A 13,275-nucleotide genomic window follows, 5' to 3' on the forward strand; every position below is an offset into this window, starting at 1 on the left:
CCATATGCAAAATAATACCCTAGAATATGATAATCGGTTTTGTTGAACTTATGACAAACTTGCAAAGACAAAGAGTTCTTGGCCTTCTATGATGGGTAAATATTGTGACTTTGTTACTGGTACATGAAATTTCTTGTACCTTGTAGCTGTTCTTGTGTTTTGTAATTATTTGTTACATAAAATTTCTTGTACCACAATATGTTAAAAAATGAATGCTAAAATTTCTTTATAATACAAAAAAACCCACAAGTACCCAAAGGTAAACAAATAAAAATTTGAATTAAAAAATTAAAACAAAAGATTTTTCCCCTGACAGTTTGGGCCCCAAATATGGGTCTGCATTATACACGAGAGTGTATTATGCCCGGCAAAATACGGTAACTCTGTGGCTCCTGTTCCCCCCACAGCATGCAGCAGCTGCTGTCTCTTCTTGGTTACTTTTTATTCTTGTTTTATTTTTACACCTGGTGTCAGAAGTTGTGCTTAAACCTGTTGAGCCAGTAAGGCTTCTACTTTTTGTCAAATGACCTGTTTGTGTTTTGGGGTATGTGTTCAGGGTGCAGCTAGTTTACACATCTATTTCAGATTTTAATTTCTGTGTTTTCAAGTCCACCTATTAAGCTCATGCTGAGCAGCTCATTAAGGTCTTCTCTAATATTGCCTGAGATCTGTGCAGCCTTTTACATGAACACAGCCTGTCAGACTATCACAGATAAAGAACACCCTCTCGAGGACCACTTTGACTAGCTCCTTCCCAAAACCTCCGTGTTCAATTTCTGGCTGGCCTGTTGGTCGACTGCTTTTCCCAACCTGTGCTGAGACCTCAGACTAGCTCTGATATTTGCCTCCCTGATTGTATGACCCTGAGATCACTATTGCTCTTGACAATGCCTCTTGGCATGGAATTTTCTGCACTCTGCTCAAATAAAGGCACCCCTTTCCCATTACTTTGATAGACCTTTCACACCATGACGCTGAGCAGAGGAGCAATATGGGTGCAGCCTCCAGCTCAACACCACGGACTCACGCTCTTCTTGCTATACTTCAGTAGATTTTCTTGAGTAAACATTTCTCGATGTCTTGTATGTTATATTAGTTTTCTATTGCTGCTATAACAAATTATCACAAACTTAGTGGCTTAAAATAACAAAAAAATATATTACCTTAGAGACTTTTGGGTCAGAAATTCAAAAAGGTCTCACTGGGCTAAAATCACGGTGTCAGTAGGCTGTCTTCCTTCTGGAGGCTGCAGGGTAGAATCCATCTCTTTGCCTTTTCCAGCTTCTAGAGGCTGCCTGCATTTGTTGGCTTGTGGCCCCTTCCATCTTCAAAGCCAGCAATGGCCAGTCCAATCTTTTTCACACTGCCTCCTTCTTCTATATTTAAGGAACCCTTGATATTACACTGGGCCCACTCAGATAACTCAGCATAATCTCTTTATTTTATGGTCAGCCAATTAACAAGCTTAATTCCATCTTGCAAACTTAATTCCCCCTTGCCATGTAACAACATACTCACAGATTCCAGGGATTAGGACGTGAACATCTTTGGGGGACGGGGCACCATTCTATTATATAGGGTTTTGATCAATTTCCTGTTTTCAATTTTTTTAAAAATCAATTTTGCACAAGTGCATCATTGTTTTTGGTGGTGGAGGGGTTTCAGGGCTCCACAGTCATTCTGGAAGTCCCCCCCCCTCACCCCATCTGACGAATTCTTACAATGGAATACTCTATAGGAATGAGAAAGAATAAACTAAAAGCAAAAGCAACAACATGGCTGAACCTCACAAACACGATGTTGAATGAAAGAAGCCAGACACATAAGAATACTTTCTATAGGATCCAAATGGGAAAAAACTGGCCTAGGTTTTAGGAGTCAGAATGGTGACTCCCCTTGAGGAGGGCAGTGATTGGAAGAGGTCTTCTGGGTGCTGATACGATCCTGGTTTATTTTTTACTTTTTGTTTTGAAATAATTTCAAACTTACAATAATCTTGCACAAATAGTAAAACTCCTGTATTCCCACCACCCTGATGTATATGTAACCTTTTGTCACTTTTTTTTTTTAAATTATTCTTTCTTGATAAGGGGTCCAGGCCCATAGAGCAGATACAGCATCCTTGGGGCTGCGACTTCCTGGAGCTCAGGACAGAAGAATGCAAGGAGAGCATTCCTTTCTTTCAGGGTTGGCCCTGGAGGGTCCCTTCCTCAAGCAGGTGGCTGTTGACCATGAGAGTGATATTAATCGAGGTCATCCTCCTGCCTGAAGGCTCCTGGGAATTCCACATGCCCTTAGTTCTCCTTTACTTCTCTGTGGTCCTCCCTCTATTCGCAGATAACCAGGCATCAGGGCAAACAAATCACAAGAAAATGAAAGTTAGGAGGCACCATGGAAAGAACCTTGGGCGTGGGGATGGACTTCCATGGGTTATTTTCTTCTCTCTTCCTTCCAAACATTTCTCACCCTTTTCTGCTTCCCTCTTCTGATTCCCTCCCTATAGGATGTCATCTCCTCTCAAACTTTCAGCCGGCTTCTCTTGTATGGGGACTGTGAATTGGGGTTTTCCTGGGCCAGGCATGTGATCTTTCCAGATCGAATTTTCCCCATCTGTGAAATGAGCAATGGCCACCCAGGCCAATTCAACCCCAAAGGACTGTGGTGAGGACCATTTAGAGCAGAGAATGAGAAAGTCTTTGGTTTTCAAACAACCTTGTAGTGGCAAACTTGACTAATCCCCATTTCATAGGATGGGAGTGTGAGGCCAGGGACATGAGGCTTTGTAGCCAAGCTCTTGCTGCCAGTTAGTGGCGGAGCCATAGCAGAGTCCCAATCTCTGAAACTTGTCATATAAGTCACACTCTACAGGCTTTAATGTGCCTCCTGTTTTTATGGCACACCGGAACACCAAATTGGAAACCCATGGAACGTATCAAATGGCAGAAGAAATAAATGAAATAGAGGTAGGGTTGTTTGCTTTTCTAAGGGGTTTCTTCTTGGAAAAAAAGCAATTATGATTTTGCAATGGGACTTGCTCTTTGAATCCAGCTAGAGCAAGCTCCTCATTCAGAATAAGGTGCTGCGGAATGAATCACCTCCTTGCCTGGCCACTGGTCCTTGGAGGACTTTCATCATTTGCAAAGACTGGCTAGCTATTCATCAAGCCTGTTTCCTCTACTGCTTGGACACTCAGTTAGATAATGTTTCCCAGCCGTCCTTGCAGTTAGGTGAAGCTATATGTCTGAATTCTGGCCAGTGGAATGTGAGCAGAGCTGATGCCCCCAACCTCCAGACCTGGACCATAAAAGCCTCCCAGGCTCCATGTCCTGTCCTGGTTTCCCTTCCTGGGCTTCATGTAGATGAGCACAGTGACCTGTTAACAACAGCAGAGCTCCAGATGGAAGGAGTCTGGGTCCCGGAATCACCATTTGAAGAAGAATTCCTCATCAATCAGCAATACGCATTGTGGACTTTATGTGGTAAGAAATAAACTTTAATCATGTCTGAGCTATTATATAATTTGGGACTTGTTTGTTTCAGTATCTAGTGTTACATGACCTAATATATGGTAGTTTACCTGATTCCAACAGTGTGTGTGGTTTTTTTAACTATAGAAGACATTTTGTACCCTTCACAAGTTTAAGAATTTTTTCCATCCCACATAAATCTAAAATATTTTCTTATCCCTCTGTCAGTACCTTTGAATACAATGTGCTCTAGTGTTTCATTTCCTCCTCCCCTCCCTGAAGTGTATCTTCCTGTCATGAATCTATCATCACAGGGACTTCTAAAGGAATCTTTGGAATCAGAATGAGAGTGGAGAGATTAAGAGGAGAGGAACTGGAGACAGCAAGTATAGGCTGTTCTCACGTGTTTTACTGTAAAGGGACAAGCAGCATTGGAGGCAAATGTGGGGTCAAGACACTGTTTTAAGATGAGAGAAATAACAGTATGTTGCGTGCAGATGAGAATGACACGGCAGAGAGGAGGGCATTGAAGATGCAGGAAAGAAATGAGAGAACTGAGGAGTAATTTCCTTATGTAGGAGAGGCGATTAGTCAGGAGCAAGAAACAGGAATGTCATGGGTAGATGCGGTGGGTGTAGGTGGCTGTGCTCTTCTAATAACTTCTCTTTTCTGAGGGAAATAGAAGTTAGGGTGATGAGTTGCGAGTGAGGAGCAGGGAGGAGGGGTTGAAGGCTTGAGTGGAGGGAAGAAAGAATGAAACAGCTTAGGAGGGTGGGAGAGCAAACAAGCCAGGGAAACATAGAAGGACTTTTGGGCAGCACAGAAGAACCACGGGAGATTAGTGACCTTGACTTTTCAGTTCACATGACTGGGTGCTTCTCTCCAGGCCTGTTCAGCGGCCCTGGTGCAGGTTCAGGGAGTGGAGAGTCGGGTTTCACCTGGGTCATGGTTCTGTCAGAAGGTAGCAAGACGAATGGGAGTTGAAGCTATTTGGGCAAGAGTGTAGAAGGTATGAGCAAACAATGCTTATAAGAAAGACTATGAAAGTTGAAGTGAGTAAGGAGAGAAATAAGGCCCTGAGGGGAGAGAGAGGGACAAGATCAGTCTGGGTGGGGTGGAAGGACTGCTGGAATTGGATACTCAAGATAATGAGCTGGGCAGACCGATGGTGGTGGTTGGAGAGCGAGGTGTTTGAAGCTGAGATTATGCAAGTGTAGTTACTGGTAATGATGTGGTTAAGAGTGTGACCTTGAGGGTAAGGGTCTGATGTAGGTGGAGGGTAAATCCACTGGAGCAGAGGAGGTCATGGAACTGAGAGATGGTGATCAAAGTCACCATAATTGTGACAGTCACATTGGAGAGAATGACTATGAGCTGGGAGCTAAAACTGTCAACAAGGCAGGGGAGTGACAGGTGGGGAGTGTCAATGGCTGCAAGGATGTGGGTCATAATGGATGGTCAAGTCTGGCGGCACTCATTTCAAAGAATTTGGGTTTTAGGGAGGAGAGAAGAAGAATGGCTGGCTTGGAAGTAGCTTTGAAGAGCAAGGAGGATGCCTAGCCCATCCTGGCCCTGTGGCATGAAGGCAGCTGGGGAGAGTACAGCCACCCCTACGAAGGTTGTGAGGGAAGCAGGCTCCTCAAGGGAGAACCAAGTTTAGAGCAAAAAGAAGGGGACAAGAAGACTCAGACAGGATGTCCATTCATTACAGAACGCTCAGTAATAGTGAACATCTGGAAACAACCTAAATGTCCGCTGCCAGGGGAATGGATAAATAAACAATAAATGAGTCCAAAATAGAATGTACTACACACAATAGTGAAAATGAATGTACTGGATCCACATGGATCAAGATGGGAAAGAAGGTTACAAACCTAAACGTGAATAAAATGAGCATGTTGTGAATACTCAGTACGATGCTGCTTGTGTAAAACGTTAAGACCCACAAAACAATATTGTGTTTTATTTATAGGCTATAAAAGAACAACGGCATTCTTGAGAAGGATTCTTAGCAGCTTCAGGATGTTTGTTTTGTGGTTACCTGTGAAGAGGTAGGGAGGAGAATGAGTGAGAGTGAGGATAAGGTAGCTTTTGTTCTATCTAAAATATTTTACTTCTTAAGAAAGAAGGAGCCGAACCAAAACATAGCAAAATATCAACTGTTAAATCTAGGTTGTGGGTCTGAAGATTTATTTTACTTTTCTATATGTTTGAAAGATTTTGTTTGAAAGGTTTCATTTGAAAATTTCAAAGATAACCTGGAGGGATTATTATAAAGTACAGCAAGCAAAACAGCATGGTGCTGGCGTAGGATGAACATATATGTGAGGTGTGACCAAAATATGCTGTGAATGTTTAACTAAAAAAATTCACTACAGTAAAAGACACATTGCCATTAATCCCCCTCAAAACACTCCCCCTCGCTTTGAACACACTGATCCCGTAGTTCTTGCCACTTTCTGAAGCAGTGCTGGAAGTCCTCTTTCATGAGTGTCTTCAGTGGCACTGTCATGGCTGCCTCGATGTCCTGATCCATTTTGACTTTGGGGAAGAGCCAGAAGTCACATGATGCCAGATCCGGTGAATAAGGTGGATGAGGACACACTGTAATGTTTTTATTTGACAGAAATTGCTGTACCAGAAGCAATATGTGACACAGAGCCTTTCTATTGTGATAAAAAAAAATACAGTGAATGCTGCTGCTGTGTGCCATCCAACGGAAAGGCAGGGATCTTCAATACGGGAAGTGGTGCATTGAACCTCAGAAACAGTGTGTGACAAGTTTCCACCTGTTCAGCGCAGTCAGTCGGGTATGAGCCACGGTTGAAGAGAAGGCGTGTTTTAAAGCGTGCCACAAATCCTCCTCCATCATGACAACCCTCTGTGTCACATATCACTTCTGGTATGGCAATTGCTATCAAATAAGAACATTACAGTGTGTCCTCATTCACCTTATTCATCGGATCTGGCACCATGTGATTTCTGTCTCTTCTCAAAAGTCAAAATGATTCAGGACATCGAGGCAGCCATGACAGTGCAACTAAAGACACTCATGAAAGAGGACTTCCAGAGCTGCTTCAGAAAGTGGCAAGAACGATGGGATAAGTGTGTTCGAAGCAAGGGGGAGTATTTTGAGGAACATTAATGGCAATGTGTCTTTTATTGTAATAAACTTTTAAAAATTTAAATAGTCACTGTATTGTTTGAGCATATCTCGTAGATCAATAGAATAAAGTTGGGAGTCCAGAAATGAATACATGCATTTAGAGGCAATTGGTTTTTGACAAGGTGCTAAGACAATTCATTCGGGAAAGGAGAGTCTTTTCAACAAGTAATGCCGGGACAGCTGAATATCCACATGTAAAAGAATGACGTTGGACACCCACCTCACATCATCTATAAAAATTAACACAAAATAGAGTAAAGACTGAAATGTAAGGGCTAAAACTATAAAACTCTTAGAAGAAAACATAAGGGTAAATCTTCATGCCCTTGGATTAGGCAATGGTTTCTTAGATATGACACCTAAAGTACTAGTAACCAAAGAAATAATACATAAATTGTACGTCATCAAAAAAAACCTTTTGGGCTCCAAAGGACACTATCAATAAAATGAAGACAAGCCAAAGAATGGAAAAAAATAAGGATCTAAGGTCAAGATACATAAAGAACTGATACAACTCAACAATGAAAAGACAACCCAATTTAAAAATGGCCAAGGGACATGAATAGATATTTTTCCAAAGAAGATATACAATTAGCCAACATGCACATGATAAGATGCTCACCATCGTTTGTTATTAGGAAAATGAAATCAAAACCACAATGACAAACCACTTCACACCCACGAGGATGGTTGTAATCAGAAAGATTGACAGTAACAAGGGCTGGTGAGGCGATGGAGAAACTGGAACCCTCACACTGCTGGTGGGAATGTAAGATAACAGGGCCTTTTGGGGAACAGTCTGGCAGGTCCTCAAAAGACTTAAACACACAGTTACCATATGACCTAGCAATTCCACTCCTGCTGATAAACCCCAAAGAGTTGAAAACATATGTTCACACAAAAGCTTGTACACAAATGTTCATAAAAGTATTATTCATAAGAGCCAAAAGGTGGAAAACAATCCAAATGTCCATCAGCTGGTGAATGGATAAACAGAATATGGTATATTCAACAAAGGAAATACTATTCAACCATAAAAAAGAATGAAGTACTGATGTCTGTTATAATATAGATGAACCTTGAAAACTTAGGCTCAGAGAGAGAAGCCAGACACAAAACGTCACATATTACATGGCTCCATTTGTGTGAAATGTCCACAGAAGGCAAACTCCTCGAGACAGGAAGTAGATTTCTAACCCTAGAAATAGGGGGAAATGGAGGGTGACTGCTAATGCATATAGTGTTTTTTTTTGGGGGGGGGTAATGAAAATGTTTTGGAAACAGTGGTGATGGTTATACACCTTGTGAATATATTAAAAACCAAGGATTATACCCTTTAAAAGGGTGATTTTTATAGCATGCGAATCATATCTCAATTTAAAAACTAAAAACAAAAAACCTGGGATCAAATCCATACTTCCTGTGTGGCCCCAGCTTCCATTCTCTGAGCCTGGGTCCCTCATCCTAGGGCACCGTAACACAGGCTGCCCCTGGCTGGGTTTGACTCCACACGTGCCTTGTGACTCTCACTGGTGCCGCTATTCCTAATCTGATGATGGCTGCAGGCAGTGAGCTGTTAGAGTGCAACTGGGCTGGGCCATCTGATCTGAGCACAAATTTGGGTCCCACCACTTCCTGACTGTGGACTCTAAGTCTCAGTTTGCTTATCCGAGAAATGGGAATAATAGTGGTGGCTCCTTCTAAGTGTTGCTGTAGGGAGATGAAGAGATAGTGAATGTAAAATACAAAACACAGTAAATCTGGCACTCAGCAAATACAAGTTGGTATTATTATCATTATTATCATTATTATTATTATTATTGTGGTGGTGGCCATTTAGTCCCAAAGTCTTTTCCTTCTTCCTCTCCACCCTCCTCTCTCCATCCCAGGAGTTCCCACTTGCCTCACAGTCTACTTGTCTGGCCCAAAGGGTGGTCTGGACTCAGCTTCAAAGACCTTGCCTCCGGCTCTTGACCAACTCTCTTTGCTCACAGTGGCTCAGACTTGCACTAGGAGCCTCAGGTAAATTTGCTCTTCCTCCGTCTAGCTCCTGGGACAATCTGGAGTGCGGATCTCCACCCAGCCAAGGAAAGGGATGGCAGGATGCCCCCAAGGAGGCTTTGGGTAATGCTCACAGTCACTCAGAAATCAGGGTCCTGGAGAGGTCCTCGCAGCCTCACGTGGAGCCCTCTCTGGGGCCCCCTCGCCTTTGCAGAAAAAGAGGAAGTTCCAAGGCAGCTGTTCCGGACGGGGGACTTTCTCTTTGCAAAAGCCCAGCCACTCTACTTCTAGGAATTTGTCTACCAGCTGCATTCCCCCTAGTAAGTATGCTTGAGGAAGGTTATTTTGGCGTTTTTATATAACTAAAAAGACTGGAAAACCCCAGAATGTCCATCAGAAGAGGACTGGCTGCATGCATTTTGGTCCACCTATACCGTGGCCGTCGGAAAGAATGAGATGGAGCTAAGTGTACTGTAAGGAACAGATCCCAAGATGCATTTTAGGTGAAGAATCAAGGCACACAACAGTATTTTTGTGTTAACTGTATGCTGCCTTCCCTCCCTACCTCCCTTCTTTCCATTTCTTTCCAAAACACATTTATATGTGTGCTTGCATACACACAGACTGTTTCTGAAGGACGAAGTCCTTGAGTCCGGTTACCTCTAGGCAGGGAAATTAAACATGGCTGGGAGGTGGTGGGGCGGTCAGAGGTGGGAGAACTACTTTTCAGTCAACCCCTTTTTGTGCTGCATGGATTTAAATTTTTGTCTTTTTGAATAGCTCAATCATGAACGTGGAAAAAAGTTTCAAATCATGCCAAAGGATGTTTGGTGGAAAGTAAGTCTCTGAGTACCTGCCCCCTGATCTGTTTCCCTCCTCAGGGGCCATTAGTGCAATCAATTGTGTATCTTTCCAGACATATACCGTGCATTGTGTAAATACACGTTTATATGTAGTCGTGCATATTTTTATTGTGGTAAAATATACATAAAATTACACTTACCACTTCGACCATTTCTAAGTATACAGTTTAGTGGCATTAAGTACATTCACACTGTTGTGCAGCCATCACCGCCATCCATCTCCAGAACTTTTTCATCTTCCCAAACTGAAACTCTGTCCCCATTAAACCATAACTCTCCATTTCCTCCTCCTCCCCAGCCCCTGGCCACCACCATACTACTTTCTGTCTCTATGAATTATTATTATTATTATTTTTTTTTTAAAGATTTTATTGGGGAATTGGGGAAGGGGAATAGACAAGTTGCTGTCCTTTGTCTAGTTGTGGAGGACGTTGCTTCACTGGCCCATGTTGGTATTATCATTGCGCTCTTCCCAGGTGAGGCAGATCGGTTGCCGGCCTCTGGACAGTCACTCACAGCGGCTTTTGGCAGCTCATGCCGGCTGTCAGCTGCCCATGGTAGCTTATGGCAGCCCACTGCAGCACGGGCTGCAGCATACGCTGTCACAGGCGACTCACGGCAGTCCAGCTCCAGGTCGAGCTGTTGTTCACCATCTTAGCTGTAGAGGGTGCAGTGTCACTGGCCCCCCTGTGGGATCTGAACTGGGGCCCTGCTGCTCAGAGCTGGCATCCCAAGCCAGGTCTTAACCAACGTGCCACTCGGCCGGCCCGCTGTCTCTATGAATTTGACTACTCCAGGAACTTTATGTAGGTTGAATCATACGGTATTTCTGTTTTTGTGACTGGCTTATTTCACTTGGCATAATGTCCTCAAGTTTCATCCAAGTGGTAGCCGGTGTCATGTGTCAGAATTTCCTTCATTTCTCGGGCTGAATAGTATTCCACAGCAGGCATACACCACATTTTGTTTATCCATCTGGCGATGGACATTTGGGCTGTTTCTACTTGTATCTATTTTTTTAATAAACAAAAATGAATTTAAACAAAAGAAGAAGGAAGTTTGGGGAAAAGCGGATTTGACCTAGGAGGTTTCCATGCCTGGCAGCAAGGACAGAAAAATAGGGGCGGCATCAACCACCGGCTGAGGAGCGAAAACATCCCCTTTGTTAGCAACTGTGGGTGATTCCCCACTTTCAGCCCAGAGGAACTCCCCTTTCCTTTCTTTGAAAGCTGGTCCCCTGCATCCGGTCTGGGAGCTCAGGGCTCCCTTAACGCTGCACCTGCCTCTTCTCCAGCTCCCAGGGGGGCAAGGGCCCTGGGGAAGCAGAGGCCAGCAGAGAGCAGGGACTCACCCCCCTTCCAATACCCAGGGAAATGGGGCGATGGGGTGGCAGAGGCTGAGTCAGCAGGAAGTGCATATTGTCCTGCAAGTCCCTGGGGACACAGGTGTTCTCCAGGGGGGAGCCCCTGAGCACACCTCATGGAGGAGCCTCTGCCCTGGAGGGCCCCACGTAAGAAACCCCCAAGTTCAGATGAAAGGCCACCAGTTCTCCATCTCTCACTCACAATCCTCCAGACATGGCCCAGTTTTCACAAGGCAGCTTCATATGTAAAAAATATTTCTTCTTTTCTCCCCATGGGTTTACTATGAAATGTTTTAAATGTTCAGAAAAGTTGTTAGAGCAGATCAACCATCACCAGAAATATCCACCACCTGGCTGCAACTTCGTTAACAGGTTTCCATAATTGCTTTGTCTCTCCTTTTCTCTCTTTGGGATATTAATATACACACACATGCACATAGATATACACACATGCATCTAAATGCACATATACACACAAACACACACACATACTGTACACAAATATATATATGCATACACATGCACATGCTACACATCCACACATAGATACATATGCACATACATATATACACACATACACACATATCTGCTATATATACACAACACATACACACACATATATGTTTCCCCTGAACATGAACTCTTTGGAAAGTAAGCTCATCATGAACTCCAGCTTTAAATTCTTTAGTGTACATCTCTTAAGGACAGGCATCCTCCTGCATACTCTTAAAGTCTTTATTAAACCTAAGACAACCAACAATAAAGCCCTAATGTCCTCTACTATTTAAATTTCCCCATTTTACCCTGAAAGGTCTTTTATAGCTGTTTTTCAAAATTAGGATTCAATCAAAGTCCACATATTGTACTCATTTGGCTTTTATGTCTCTTACAGCTCCTTTAACCTTAACTGTCCTTATCCACTTTTTTTTTTTTTTTTAACAATGTTGACTTTTTGCTGATGCTGGGACAGTTGTCTTGTGGAAGGTCGGAAAGGTCGCATTCTCTAGAATTATCTGGTTGTTTTCTTGGGGGGCCATCCACCTTCCTTCCTCTAGCCCCTGCATTTCTTATAAACTAAAAGTAAAGACTGGAGCCTTGATTAGATTCTGTGTAATGCCTTTTCTGTTTTTAAAAGACTTTTTTTTTTAAACAGTTTTAGGTTTACAGCAAAACTGAGCGGAAGGTGCAGAGACTTCCTGTGTGCTCCCTGCCCCGACCCATGCACAGCCTCTCCCATTATCAACAGCCTCAGAGTGGTACATTTCTTGCAGTTAGTGAACCTACATGACACCTCATAATCCCCCAAAGCGCATAGTTTCATGAGGGCTTCACTCTTGGCGTTGTACATTCTATGGGTTTTGGCAAAAATATAATGACATGTATCCATCACTATGGTATCACACAGTATTTTCACTGCCCTAAAAATCCTCTGTGCTCCTCCCATCCCCCCAACCCTTAGCAGCCACTGATGTTTTTACTGTCTCCATCGTCTTGCCTTTTCCAGCATGTCATATAGTTGGAATCATACAGTATATATAGCCTTTTTAGATTGGCTTCTTTCACGCAGTAATATGCATGTGAGTTTCTTCCATGTCTTTTCATGACTTGATAGCTCATTCCTTTTTAGCCCTGAATAATAATAATATTCCATTGTCTGGGTACAACACAATTTATTTATCCATTCACCTACTGAAGGGCATCGTGGTTGCTTCCAACTTTTGACAATTATGAATAAAACTGCTATCATGTAGGTTTTTGTGTGAACATAAATTTTCATCTCCTTTGGGGTAAATACCAAACAGTGTGATCACTTAATTGTATGGTAAGAGTTGTCTAATTTTATGAGACTGCCAAACGGTCTTCCTAAGTGGCTGTGCCGTTTTGCATTCTCACCAGCGATGAATGAGACTTCCTGTTGCTCCACGTCCACACCAAAATTTGGTGTTGTCATTGTTTCAGATTTTGGCGATTCTAATAGGTGTGTCACAAGTGGTATCTCATTGTTTTAATTTGCATTTCCCTGATGACATATGATGTGGAACATCTTTTCATATGCTCTTGTTTTCTTTTTTATTGGTAAAATGTATATAACATAAAATTTGCCATTTTAACCATTCTTAAGCGTACAGTTTAGTAACATTAAACACCTTCACATTGTTGTACAACCACCATCACCACCCATCTTCAGAACTTTCATCTTCCTAAACTGAAACTCTCCACCCATTCAACACTAACTCCCCATTCCCTCCCCCACTCCAGCCCCAGGCAACCACCATTCTACTTTCTGTCTCTAGGAATTTGACTACCGTATTTGCCGGCGTATAAGACGACTTTTTGGCCCTGAAAAATATGCCTCCAAGTGGGGGGTCGTCTTATACGCCAGGTACACTTCAGATAGACTGCCCACAGTGCTTG

This window comes from Hipposideros armiger, unplaced genomic scaffold (assembly GCF_001890085.2).
Source record: "Hipposideros armiger isolate ML-2016 unplaced genomic scaffold, ASM189008v1 scaffold_479, whole genome shotgun sequence".
Classification (NCBI taxonomy): domain Eukaryota; kingdom Metazoa; phylum Chordata; class Mammalia; order Chiroptera; family Hipposideridae; genus Hipposideros; species Hipposideros armiger.